We start from the raw sequence: 14,449 nt of genomic DNA, 5'->3' as shown, positions 1-14,449 counted from the left end.
GAAACGGGAGTACTCGTCAATTATATTGAGGAAGTACACATTGCGGTCAGAGGAGGGGAGGGGCCCTTTAAAATCGCCGCTCAGCCGCTCGAAGGGGCGCGTGGCTTTGATCAGGCTCGCTCTGTCTGGCCTATAAAAATGCGGTTTGCACTCAGCACAGATTTGGCAGTTCCTGGTCAAGGTCCTGACCTCCTCGATGGAGTAGGGCAGGTTACGGGATTTGATGAAATGGAAGAACCTGGTGACCCCCGGGTGGCAGAGGTCATTGTGGAGGGTCTTCAGTGTATCAACCTGCGCGTTGGCGCATGTACCACGTGATAGGGCATCTGGGGGCTCATTGAGTTTCCCGGGCCGGTACAAGATATTGTAATTGTAGGTGGAGAGTTCGATTCTCCACCTCAAGATCTTGTCATTCTTGATTTTGCCCCTCTGCTTATTATTAAACATAAAAGCTACTGAACGCTGGTCAGTGAGCAGGGTAAATCGTTTTCCGGCCAGGTAATGCCTCCAATGTCGCACAGCTTCCACAATGGCCTGGGCCTCCTTTTCGACAGAGGAGTGTCGAATCTCGGGGCCCTGGAGGGTCCTTGAGAAAAAGGCCACGGGTCTCCCCGCCTGGTTAAGGGTTGCAGCTAGGGCAAAGTCGGATGCGTCGCTCTCCACTTGGAAAGGGATGGACTCAGCCACTGCGTGCATTGTGGCCTTCGCAATATCTCTTTTTATGAGAGTGAAGGCTGCACATGCCTCTGCTGTCAGGGGGAAGGAGGCAGACTTGATGAGGGGTCTGGCTTTGTCCGCATAGTTGGGCACCCACTGAGCATAGTACGAGAAAAACCCTAGGCATCTCTTCAGTGCTTTTTGGCAGTGGGGGAGGGGGAGCTCCATAAGGGGGCGCATTCTGTCGGGGTCGGGGCCGATGACTCCGTTCTCCACTACGCAGCCAAGAATGGCGAGGCGCGTGGTGTGAAACATACATTTGTCCTTGTTGTATGTTAGATTCAGCCGCTGGGCCGTACGGAGGAATTTCTCTAGGTTAACATCATGGTCCTGCTGGTTGTGGCCGCAGATGGTGACGTCGTCTAGATAGGGGAAAGTGGCCTGGAGCGCGTTCTGGTCAACCATCCGGTCCATCTCCCGTTGGAAGACTGAAACCCCGTTGGTGACGCCGAAGGGAACTCTGAGGAAGTGGTAGAGACGACCGTCAGCTTCAAAAGCTGTGTACTGGCGGTCCTCAGCCCTGATGGGGAGCTGGTGGTATACCGACTTCAGATCAATCGTCGAGAACACCCGGTATTGTGCTATCTGATTGACCATGTCAGATATGCAGGGGAGTGGGTATGCATCCAACTGGGTGTAGCAATTGATCGTCTGGCTGTAGTCAATAACTAGGCGCTGTTTTCCACCAGTCTTCACCACCACCACTTGTGCTCGCCATGGGCTGGTGCTACTCTCAATAATCCCTTCCTTCAGGAGTCTCGCTACCTCGGATTTAATGAAGCTCCTATCCCCGGCACTGTAACGCCTGCTTTTGGTAGCGATGGGCTTACAGTCGCGGGTGAGGTTAGCGAACAAGGAGGGGGGGGGAGACTTTAAGGGTGGAGAGGCTGCAAATGGTGCGTGGCGGGCGATTTAAAAGCCGCTGGCTGCAGACTGTGAGTGGGGGGAGGGGTCCGTCGTATGCTAATGTGACACTTTTAAGGTGGCACTGAAAATCCAACCCCAGTAGAACGGCAGCGCAGAGATGGGGCAGGACCAGAAGTTTAAAATTTTTGTATTCTGTGCCCCGTACTGAAAGGGTCACTACACAGTAGCCACCGACGTCCGCTGACTGGGCTTTGGAAGCCATAGAGATCCGATGGCGCGTCGGCAGGACCGGGAGAGAGTAACTGCGCACCGTGTCGGGGTGGATAAAGCTCTCCGTGCTCCCGCTGTCAAAAAGGCAGGTAGTGGCACGGCCGTTTACCGTAATGTCCATCATGGACCTGGACAGTTGATGAGGGAGAGATTGGTCCAGCGTCACGGAGGCCAGCGTATGGTCAAGCGAGTCGATGTGGCCGTCAGATGAGGCGGTGGTTGAGTCCGGGTCCCCCGTGATTGAAGTTGGAGGCGTCCAAGATGGCGGACAAAATGGCGGCGGCCATGATCCCGATCCCCACGCGGCTGGGGGAGCCCAAGATGGCGGACAAGATGGCTGCCCCCACGGTTCGCACGCGGCGCTGCTGGCGTTAGCGGTTTTACCTTTGCAGGCGCTGACATAGTGTCCTTTCTTCCCGCAGCCGGAGCAGGTAGCGTTTTTCGCCGGGCAGCGTGCTCTGGGGTGTTTTGCCTGGCCACAAAAATAACATTTCTGTGCCTTGGACATCGCTGCAGCAGTTGGAGGTGGCGGTCCCATGACCCAAGGTTGCGGCGTCCACGGTGCGGAGCGGCTAGGGGAGAAAGCGTCCATATTCCTGTGGGCCGCGTCGAGCGAGAGCGCGAGGGACACTGCCTTTTTCAGGTCTATTTCTCCCTTCTCCAACAGTCTCTGCCGGGAGTAGTCGGACCTTAGACCCGCAACGAAAGCATCTCGGATCAGTCCCTCTGTGTGTGCTGCGGCTGATACTTCTTTGCAATCGCAGCCTCGGCCGAGTATCCGTAGTGCCCGTAGGAAAGCCTCCACCGATTCCCCGGGCTGCTGTCTGCGGGATCTTAAGAGGTGCCTGGCATAGACTGTATTTACCGGGCGTGCGTATTGCCCTTTAAGCAGATCGATAGCCGCCGCGTAGGTCGTCGCATCCTGGATTAGTGTATAAACTTGGTGGCTCACCTTTGAGGCCAGGATTTTCAGCTTGTTTTCGTCTAGGGTCACGGTTGAGGCTTCCAGGTAAGCCTCGAAGCAACGCAGCCGTTGTGCGAATTTGGTAGCCGAACCCGCTTCTTGGGGGTCTAGGTCCAGGCATGTTGGTCTGAGGGCTCGCAGCAGTGCCTGCTGCTCAGCGTTTGGCGCCGTCGGTTGATGCAGCTCCTGCTGTTCAGCATTTGGACCCGACATTTTGTTTTGCTAATAAAATTGATGCGCTATCAATTCCTCATAAAAGACAGAGAGTTAATTAATAGGCTTTTATTAGCAAAGAACAGAGCATGCCTCTCGTGGTTGCCTGGTATCCAAAAGGGCAGGGGGCTGCAGAGCAGTCACCTTTATACCCGGGCATGTGGGTGGAGCCAGGGCGGAGTCAGCTGAGGCATGCATAGGCACAACAGTGTGCAACAACAACAATAACAAACAGTGGTTTACCACAGCTTCCCATCACCAAATTACAATGTCTTGATTCATTTATTCATTTATTCATTCCTACTGAACTCCACAAATAAACGCTAAAGCCTGCACATCTGCCAATGCCCTTTATTATGGTTATGTTTATGTTAATGTATTACAAGCCAAATGAATGTTGAATGTTTAAATGTCTTAATCTAAATGTACACTCTCGGGAGCCGCAAGCCTACATTTCGTTGTACTGCACTTGTGCACTAACAATGACAATAAAGTTGATTATGATTATGATTATGATGCTACTGTACTATTTTTCTTTAGCCTCGTTAATGGCCTGCCCTATGGCCCTGACTCTTCACTTGTGTTTCTCAATTAAAGATCCAACCTGGATTCTAGTAAAATACTTCAGCGGGCGAAGTAGGATTTGATTTGTACAGTGGCATCGGGTTTTGATCTAAACATCACTGCCCAGCAACTACTGTGAAAATTGCAAAGAGAAATTGCAAAGAATTAATAAGCAATTTTCTTAATCTCAAAACCAGCATCAATTTTTTCTTTAATGGCAGCCACAGATGCTGTAAGTAACCGCTTGGGTTTTTGGTTTGTTTTGCTTCTTTTTGAAATGCTTTTTTAAATTCCTGGAAAAAAGATAAAACATTGACTTTGAATAATAGTTCTTTTATAGTGCCTAACCGATTTAATTACAATAGCTTGTGGTTACATGGGCTTTTCTGTGCAACTATTAACGTCACTTTTTGCGAACTGTGTCGATGGCAGACACGATTGATGATAACATTGTGTTAGAAATGGTGCCACCCATTAAAAGGGCTTCTGCTGGGAAACGTGCTGTTTTTCTGGCCTTGTCTGAAACATATTCAGAAGTAGCCAATCAAGCTGTTGATTACTAACTGACATAACAATGATCCGTGTGCTAAAAACGCATAACATCTTTCACCAGACAATATACATCACAATCCATTCAGAACAAGTTTGGTTTAGACAGCACTGTCGAACGCCCAGCCTGCCTTTGATAGGCCTTTACGTACCTGTTACTGTAGCTGGCCATTTGTTGTACGCTAAGTGCCTTAGTCTCGCAGAGTGATTTCTCAATGACAAACACAATAGATCTAAGAGTGCCAGAAGTTTAAGCTACAGGCATTCTTAATGTCCTATTTAGTTACGATTTTGATTGAACTGCAATGGATGTGAAGCAAGATGTCAACTCTCTGATTAGGAGCATCTACGTAATTCCAAAAATGTCTACAATAGGTAGAGATTTGACTAAGCTGTCGAGAAGACTCTGTTTGTTAATTGAAAGTCTACAAAGAAAGGCCATTGAAAGGAACTTAGGTGACTGGCTTGTCTCTTTCATGTATTGGTTCAAAATTATTGTGCTAATCAAGCTGATTGGACCACTGGCAGTACTTTAGTGCTACTGTAAAAGACGCTATCGATGGATAAACCAGATTGGTAATGCATTCTGGTACAAAATTATCTGGCATAACTGATATTAACCATCCTCCGAAGTGATGTGGGTGTGTAGTGGGAATCCTACTTATAAATCCTGAGACAATAAGCATGTCTACTGTTCACTCTGGGCACTTTATCTGAGATTTCATAGGCCACGCTTCGGCTCATTGGGTGGGAGAGTGCTGGTCTCTAGGAGATTACTTTTGGGTTAGATGTGAAGAAAGAGTCTGAAGTGTAATTGTTTTATATACCCACCATCCATCTCGAAAGATGATGGTGTAAGCGCCTTTTCCAATTGCTGGAGATTGCCTCCTCAATCTGATTCGATCCTTCCATGATAGTACAAAGGCTACAATCCAGTGTAACAACAGAAAATGCTGGAAAAACTCAGCAGGACAGGCAACATCCGTGGAGAGAGAAATAGAGTCAACGTTTCAGGTCGAAACCCTTTGTCAAGACTGAAGCAGCACAGGAAATGAAACAAATTAAAAGGCCAGTTTGGGGGCTGGGAGAGAACAAAAGAGAAGTGAAGAGACATTAAGAGGTATTCAAAACAAGACGGGATGATGCTAGGACTAGTGGAGACAAAAGACGGCTCCAGATTAGGTGTGAAATGCGCAGGCAGAATAGGAGACAGCTGCCATGTGGGAGAGGAAAAAAGGGGGGGAAGGGTCGAAACAAAGGTGTGGATAAAAAATATAAGTAAAAATGTAATGGGGGCCGAGGTTATGATCTGAAATTGTTGAACTCGATATTGAGTCCGGAAGGCTGTAAAGTGCCTAATCGGAAGATGAGGTGCTGTTCCTCGAGTTTACGCTGAGCTTCTGTGGAACAGCACCTCCCTCCCCTTTTTCTCTCTCCCACATGGCAGCTGTCTCCCATTCTGCCAGCGCATTTCACATCTAATCTAGAGCTGTCTTTCGTCTCCACTAGTCCTATCACCATCTCGTCTGGTTTTGAATACTTCTTAATGTCTCTTCACTTCTCTTTTGTTCTCTCCCAGCCCCCAAACTGGTCTTTTAATCTGTTTCATTTCCTGTGTTTTTTCAGTCCTGACGAAGGGTTTCGACCTGAAACGTTGACTCTATTTCTCTCTCCACGGATGTTGCCTGGCCTGCTGAGTTTTTCCAGCATTTTCTGTTGTTATTTCGGATTTCCAGCATCTGCAGTATTTTGCTATCGTACAATCCAGTGTGATGGTAATTAATTTTAAAATCGGTAGTATTGTCAAACAGGGATGTGTTTGGCACCAACACTCTGGGATATTCTTCTCCCTGCTGCTTCATTATGCTTTCTCATCTGTAATGATATCAGCAAATAGTGATGGTATTTGCCTGTTTGATTATGATGCCTTACCAGCATATTTGCCTGATTGATTACTTATGCCTGACCAGCAGAGGGCATGTGACAGAGACAAGCAGTTTAGTTTTAGTTTCGCTTTAGATGGATTACTAGCATGGTGTCTCCTGTAAGGCTGTTAACTGAGTTGTAAGACTTTAGATTAAAAGACATTCTCTTTCATAAATGTCTCGTCATTGAACCCACAAAGAAATCAATACATGGTGTCAGAAGTGATTGAAAGAGATGAAGAGGAAAAATCTGAAGTTAAATCAGCTCTCCACATATTAGCAAGCCAAAAGAGAACATCGTTACTTACCATTGGAGAATAGCTAACGAAGTGGAAAAATGGAAGGTTTATACCCACCGGCGAAGCTTCAGTTGACAGGTAATGTGGCTGAAAATTGGAGGAGATTCAAACAACGTGTGGGGTTGTATTTAGTGGCAATCGGAGCTGATGAGAAAAGTGATAAAAATAAATCGTCAGTGTTCTTACATGTCATGGGTGATGAGGCGCTGGAGGTGTATAATAACTTCACATTCGCTGCTGATGGAGACAAAATGAAGCTAGATAAAATAATGGAACAGTTTGAGGCCTACTGCATAACTAAATGTAACGTGACGTTTGAGAGGCATAGATTTTTCACATGTGTTCAGAAAACGGGTGAGACTATTGATCAGTATGTGACTGAACTGAGAAACCGAAGCAAAACATGTGAATTTGGGGGACTGACAGACTCGCTGATAAAAGACAGACTGGTGTGTGGTATTCCAGATAATGGTCTAAGGGAAAGACTGCTAAGAGAGCAAGATCTAGACCTGGGAAAAGCCATAGCACTGTGTAGGGCTACAGAGACTGTGAAGTCGCAGGCAAAGGAGCTGTTCAGTGACAGTAGCTGCAACGTGGATGCAGTGAGTAAGAACGGACACAAACTGTTTAACAAAAAGAGCGCCAATGTGAAAAAAGAGGCGTGGCCAGCGAACAAAAATGAAAGGGGCAATCGAAAGTCATGTAGTCGATGCGGTACACAACATACACCAAAAAAGTGTCCAGCATATGGTAAAACATGCAATAGTTGCAACAAAAACAACCATTATGCCCGTTGCTGTAAGAACCAAGCGCAACAAAGCAAGGTCCATACAGTAGATGAAAGCGAGATAGAGGAGTTCTATGTAGATGTTGTGTCTGAAAACAAAGAAGGAAAAAGAGACTGGATGTTGACACTAAAAGTGAATGACATACACATTCCATTTAAATTGGATACTGGAGCACAAGTTAATGTGATATCAGAGACTGATTTTAAGAAAATTAGACCCAGACCAAAGATACATGGAATAAAAGTGAAAGTGACAGGATACTCAGGTACTGATATACCAGTGAAAAGAAGATGCATTGTCAAAGTGACACACAAGGACAGAGAGCACACGCTAGCATTAATCGTGGTGCCAAAGGATGTGCAAGCCATACTAGGTTTAAAAGCCTGTGAGAGACTGAACCTGGTAAAGAGAGTCCTCGTTGTGGAAAGCAAAGGAGAGACAGTCTATGATGAACTCATGAAAGAGTACAAAGACCTATTTCAGGGTCTAGGCTGCATTCCAGGAGAACACACGATCAGAGTAGATAAAAGTATGCCAACGGTCATACATCCATGCAGAAAAGTTCCGTTTGCTCTTCAAAAGAAACTGGACAAGGCAAGTTCAAGACTGTGCACATTCAACAGTCCATTTGGCAGATACAGATTCCTAAGGTTACCATTTGGCATTGCCTCAGCTCCTGAAGTGTATCACAAAACTATCCATATGACCTATGAGCACCTGGAGGGAGTTGATACATCAATGGATGACATCATAGTATGGGGAACCACGAGAACTGAGCATGACGAGAGACTGAAAAAAGTGCTGGAAGCAACAAGGAAAACAAACCTGAAGCTGAATAGAGAGAAATGCCAGCTCGGGGCGACAGAACTGACATTCGTGGGAGATATCCTTAGCAGTGAGGGCATCAGACCAGATCCCAGAAAGGTGTCCGCCATTGAGAATATGCCAAAGCCACAATGCAAAAAGGACGTGCAGAGGTTTAATGGAATGATCAACTACATGGGTAAATTCATATCCAACCTCTCAGAAAAGATGGCGCCACTGAGACGACTAACTGAAAAGAACATAGAATGGGAATGGAATCATGAGCATGAGAAGTCATGGAGTGATCTAAAGAAACTGCTCACAGAGGAACCAGTTCTGAGGTTTTATGACCCAGCGAGACCCATCAAGATATCATCAGATGCATCACAGAGTGGGCTCGGTGCCGTTCTTCTGCAAAAATATGACTACTGGCAACCTATTGCATATGCATCGCGCTCAATGACAGACGCGGAGACGCGATATGCTCAAATAGAAAAGGAGCTGCTCAGCATCACATACGCCTGTGAAAGATTTCACCAGTTTGTGGCAGGACAAGCAATCAGTGTAGAGACTGACCATAAGCCCTTGATTGCATTGTTCCAAAAGCCACTAAATAGCTGTCCGCTTAGAATACAAAGAATGATGATCAGGCTGCAACGCTATACACTGAATGTTGCGTACACACCGGGTAAGCTGATGTATACAGCAGACACGTTGTCCAGAGCTGTTGACCCAAGTGAGCCCGCAAACACCAAAATGGATGAAAAAGTGAACGCCTACGTGGACATGATCACAAGTGCACTGCCCATAGCAGATGCAAAAATGGAGCTCATAAAGACTGAGACAAAGATGAAACAATGAGACGACTGAGGAAAAGCATCTGGGATGGATGGCCGAACATGAAGCAAGACTGCTCACCTGACATGGCAGAGTACTGGAACGGCAGGGCGGAACTATCAGTGGTCGAAGACATCATCTACAAAGGAAGTAAAATAGTTATCCCAAAGAGTCTGAGAAAAGAGATGCTAAAAAGGATCCATGGAGGACATCTGGGAATCGAAAAGTGTAAGAAAAGAGCACGAGAGGTGATGTACTGGCCACGAATCAACCAAGATGTGACAAATGAGGTGTCAAACTGCACAATATGCCTGAAATATCGAGCAAGCAATCCGGTAGAACCACTAAAGCCACACCCAGTGCCAGACAGACCTTACCAGAAGGTAGGCGCTGACCTATTCGTATGTCAAGGGAAGGACTATCTTGTAGTCACAGACTATTACTCCCTGTATCCAGAGGTTTGTAGACTGTGCACCACCACTGCAGATGCTGTGATAACATGTATGAAAGCCATATTCTCCAGACATGGCGTGGCAAGCGAGGTCTTCACAGACAACGGACCCCAGTTTTACAATGCAAGTTTCCGACACATTGCCAAAGAGTGGGACTTTGTCCTCACAATGTCAAGTCCTCACTATCCACAGTCCAATGGACTAGTGGAAAAATCGGTCCAGACAGTGAAAAGACTGATGTACAAGGCAAAAGACGGTGGAACTGACTTCTACCAGAGCATGCTTGTATACCGCACAACGCCGCTCGAGTGTGGTAAGTCACCAGCCCAACTCCTTATGGGACGTCGGCTAAGGTCAAACTTACCCATCCCGGAAAACCTCCTGAAAACAAAAGAGGGGGAAAAAGTGAGGAAGTTCAAAGAACAACAGAAAGAAAAGCAAAAGTACTACTATGACAGAGGAACACAAAACCTACCTGAACTCCACACTGGTGACCAAGTAAGGTTCAAAGACAAAACAAACATATGGACTCAGAAGGGAACTGTCCTGAGTGAAGTTCAACCAAGATCATACACCATTCAGACAGATGAGGGTGCTGTTCTGAGAAGAAATCGTTGGGATCTTCTCATGGGACCAGCCACAGCAAGTCAAGAGACTGATACTGTTGAACAACCTGATCACACAGCTGAGAAATCATCATCTGAGGCAACAACTCAGATTCAAGGACAATCAATCAGAAAATCCTCAAGACACGTGAAGCCTCCTGAGAGACTCATTGAGCAAGTTTAAGGACTATTGTTATAGAAGGAAGTAATGTTATCTTATTCTTTCTTCAAGTTCTAGTGTATTTACATATTTCATATGAACACACAAAACAAGGTTAAAAAACCTTGATCATGATAATGATAATGTAAGTTCATTAAGTGTTAAAGTGAAAATGCAGATTAATACAAAGAAAACATGTTGTTAGTTAAAAGTAAAATACTTTTGTTTTAAGAAAAGGAGATGTAATGATATCAGCAAATAGTGATGGTATTTGCCTGTTTGATTATGATGCCTTACCAGCATATTTGCCTGATTGATTACTTATGCCTGACCAGCAGAGGGCATGTGACAGAGACAAGCAGTTTAGTTTTAGTTTCGCTTTAGATGGATTACTAGCATGGTGTCTCCTGTAAGGCTGTTAACTGAGTTGTAAGACTTTAGATTAAAAGACATTCTCTTTCATAAATGTCTCGTCATTGAACCTACAAAGAAATCAATACATCATCTAGCCCCAAAATTGCATTACTCCATGCAAGATCGGTTAGAAATCTCTAATATTGCACGCCTCAGGGCAAACGGTAAAATCAAACCTCTGTTGAGAAGAGAACTTATTTTCGCTGACGATGCAGTGCTCATTGCACACAGTGAAGTAGACCTTAAAAACAACTTTGCAATAGCTTTTCACCAGCTTGCGATGAATTCGGACGAACCACCGGCCTAAAGAAGAGCGTGATCATGGCACAGGGTGTGTTGATTGCACCAGAAGTTTCAATGGCTAACAGCACGTGAGAAGCTGTACGCAAATTCTGCTACCTAGGATCAACTGTATCGGGTCACATCTCTAGATGACGAGCTAAACTCTCGCATCGGAAGGTCAGCATAATAGTCATGGCATCACCAATCATGTCATTGTGCAGCTGTGTATTTAGGTCTTGTAAAATGACATGCTAGTGACCTTACTTAGACAAAATAATCTTGAACAAAATTTAGGGCACCTGAGATTGAAAATGATTTTAAATAGAGTGCTGCTTCTTTAACTAATGATATAGCACTGCATATCTGATTCGTGTTATAAAATTAAAAACTAGGATCCCTGCTGGCTCAGTGGATATAAAAAAAACTGCTTTATTGTTCGGAGTCACAGAGAATGCAAGCTCCCAGGTTTGATTTGTGGCCTGTGTTGAGTTAGTTGACCTTAACATGGGGAGCTGTGTGGGTGCGAATATTGGCTTCTGCTACCCTGGGCGAGGGAAATAAAAACAGGACAGCTAAGGTTCCTGATTGGTTTGCAGTGATGGCACCTGGAAAGTTGAGATGTGCGTGTGTGTGGATGCTGGGTGAGGACATGCTGGGCTGTGATGCTTCTCACGATTGAACCACCTGTTGACATTTATTGACTACTCCCAGGTGAAGAATTGCCACTCAGAAAAGCTCCCTGATGGCTGCTGTTCCCTTGGAACTATGCTTCTAGGAAAAGTCAGTGCTTTAAAGAGATAAAGGCAGAAAAAAATTTGAAGACTGTTTTACTCACCTGAACCAAACTTGTGTACCTTTTTTTATCTTCAGCTGGACTTCCTCCAGAACCTGGATACTTCCAGTCTAAATTTAAACCATCAAAGTTATGCTTCCTAAGGAATTTAACTGTAGAACCGATGAATATTGTACGATTCTTCCGGGCAGCAACCATGCTGGTGAACCTGAAAGGATGGGGAGAAACAATGAAATGTTTTTTTTATTCATTCATGGGATGTGGGCGTCGCTGGCAATGCCAGCATTTATTGCCCATCCCTAGTTGCCCTCGAGAAGGTGGTGGTGAGCTGCCTTCTTGAACCACTGCAGTCCGTGTGGTGAAGCTACTCCCACAGTGCTGTTAGGGAGGGAGTTGCAGGATTTTGACCCAGCGATGATGAAGAATGGCGATATATTTCTAAGTCAGGATGGTGTGTGACTTGGAGGAGAACTTGGAGGTGGTGGTGTTCCCATGCGCCTGCTGCCCTTGTCCTTCTAGGTAGTAGAGGTCGTGAGTTTGGGAGGTGCTGTTGAAGAAGCCTTGGCGAGTTGCTGCAGTGCATCTTGTAGATGGTACACACTGCAGCCACGGTACGCAGGTGGTGGAGGGAGTGAATGTTTAAGGTGGTGGATGGGGTGCCAGTCAAGCGGGCTGCTTTGTCCTGGTGCCGAGCTTCTTGAGAGTTGTTGGAGCTGCACTCATCCAGGCAAGTGGAGAGTATTCCATCACACTCCTTACTTGTGCCTTGTAGATGGTGGAAAGGCTTTGGGGAGTCAGGAGGTGAGACACTCGCCACAGAATACCCAACCTCTGACCTGCTCTTGGAGCCACAGTATTTATGTGGCTGGTCCATTTAAGTTTCTGGTCAATGGTGACACCCAGGATGTTGATGGTGGGGGATTTGGTGATGGTAATGATGTTGAATGTCAAGGGGTGGTGGTTAGGCTCTCTCTTGTTGGAGATGGTCATTGCCTGGCACTTGTGTGGTGCAAATGTTACTTGGCACTTATCAGCCCAAGCCGGAATGTCATCCAGGTCTTGTTGCATGTGGGCATGGACTGCTTCATTATCTGAGGAGTTGCAAATGGAACTGATCACTGTGCAGTCATCAGCAAACATCCCCACTTCTGATGAAGTGACTGAAGGTGGCTGGGCCTAGGACACTGCCCCGAGTTTTCATATTGTTTTATCTGGTTCAAGCTTTCTTAAAATATTTTTAAATTAATATTTATCATAACATCTATCTGAAACCAAAATTGCATGTGAATCAGTGAGAACTCTTTCAAAATCCATTGCATATTTGATAAAAGTATTTACTTCTTAAAGAAGTGTTTTCTTATCTAATATCCACACTTGGATGCATAAGTGAGCAGCACTATTGTTGAGCAGTTTAAAGAAAATGTAGAGATTTATTTCTGAGTCCAAACGTTCCTAAATCTTCAGGTGTAATTGTGGCAGCTAATGAAGGTTGGGCTTTTCCTTGGGAGATAGTAGTTACCTGACATTTATTTAATTTAATGTGAATGTTTCCTGCCACTTGTCAGCCCAAGCCTGATGTGGAGAATTGTGAAGTTATCCACTTTGGTAGGAAAAATAGAAAAGCAGAATATTTTTTAAATGGTGCGATACTGGGAAATGTTGGTACTCACAAGGACCTGGGTGTCCTTGTACACGAATCACTGAAAGTTAACATGCAGGTACAGCAAGCAATTAGGAAAGCAAATGGTTTGTTAGCCTTTATTACAAAGAGAGAAGAGTAAAGAAGTCTTACTAAAATTATATAGGGCCTTGGTGAGACCACACTTGGAGTACTGTGTACAGTTCTGGTCTCTTTACCTAAGGAAGGATATACTTGCCTTAGAGGGAGTGCAACAAATGTTTATTGGACTGATTCCAGGGATGAGGGGATTATCCTATAAGAGATTGGGTAGACTAGGCCTACATTCTCTAGAGTTTAGAAGAATGAGAGGTGATCTAATTGAAACATATAAAATTCTTAAGGGGCTTGACAGGATAGATGCAGGGAGGATGCTTCCCCTGGCTGGGGAATCTAGAACTCGGAGTCACAGTCTCAGAATAAGGGGTCGGCCATTTAGGACTGAGATGAGGAGAAATTTCTTCACTCAAAGGGTTATGAATCTTTGGAATTCTCTACCCCAGAGAGCTGTGGATACTCAGTTGTTGAGTATATTCAGGACAAATATTGATAGATTTTTGGATTCTATGGGAAATGAAGGGATATGGGGATCGTGCGGGAAGGTAGAGTTGAGGTAGAAGATCAGCCATTATCTTATTGAATGGCAGAGCAGGTTCGAAGGGCCAAATGGCCTACTCCTGCTTTTTTTCTTATGTTCTTATGATGAAACAATGCTCATTGATGAAGCACCTGAAGATGGTTGGACTAAGGACACTTCTCTGTGGGACTCTTGCAGTGATGCTGTGGGGCTGTGATGATTGGCTTCTGATAATACAATATGATTTTAGCCACTGGAGGGTTTTCCCCCTTTGGCCTCAGTTCTGATGGGGCTCCTTGGTGCCATACTCAGTCGAATGCTACCTTTATGAAGCTCTTCTCTGGCATTCAGCTCTTGCGCCCATGTCTGATGAAGGCTCTGGTGAGTTCTGGAGCTGAGTGGTTCAAGCAGGACCCAAACTGAGCATCAATGAGCAGGTTGTTGGTGAATAGATGTCACTTGATGACATTGTTGGTGACTCCTCCATCATTTTGCTGTTGATAAGTAATTGGCTGGATTAGATTTATCTTGTTTTACGACAGGCTGGGTGCCTTCACACCAGGTCCACTTGTTTCCTTATTACTTCTATCTCACCCTGCACCCTGAAGAGACTGTAGATGCTTTCACCAGCCACTTCTCCCTCTCGGCTCCCACTTTACTCTAAAAGCTAACCCTTTTACCTCTCTTTCAT

General features: G+C 45.4%; 1 pseudogene; it reads right to left on the bottom strand.

Moving 5' to 3' along the window:
• Window positions 1–14,449, bottom strand: part of LOC147105145 (acidic mammalian chitinase-like) — a 58,185-nt pseudogene extending 43,736 nt beyond the window's left edge.

This window comes from Somniosus microcephalus, chromosome 18, assembly GCF_052327205.1.
Source record: "Somniosus microcephalus isolate GS21.2 chromosome 18, FLI_Smic_1.0, whole genome shotgun sequence".
NCBI classification, from domain to species: Eukaryota; Metazoa; Chordata; class Chondrichthyes; order Squaliformes; family Somniosidae; genus Somniosus; species Somniosus microcephalus.
Note: the sequence above shows the minus strand (reverse complement) of the source record. Positions and strands in the feature narration are given on the sequence as shown.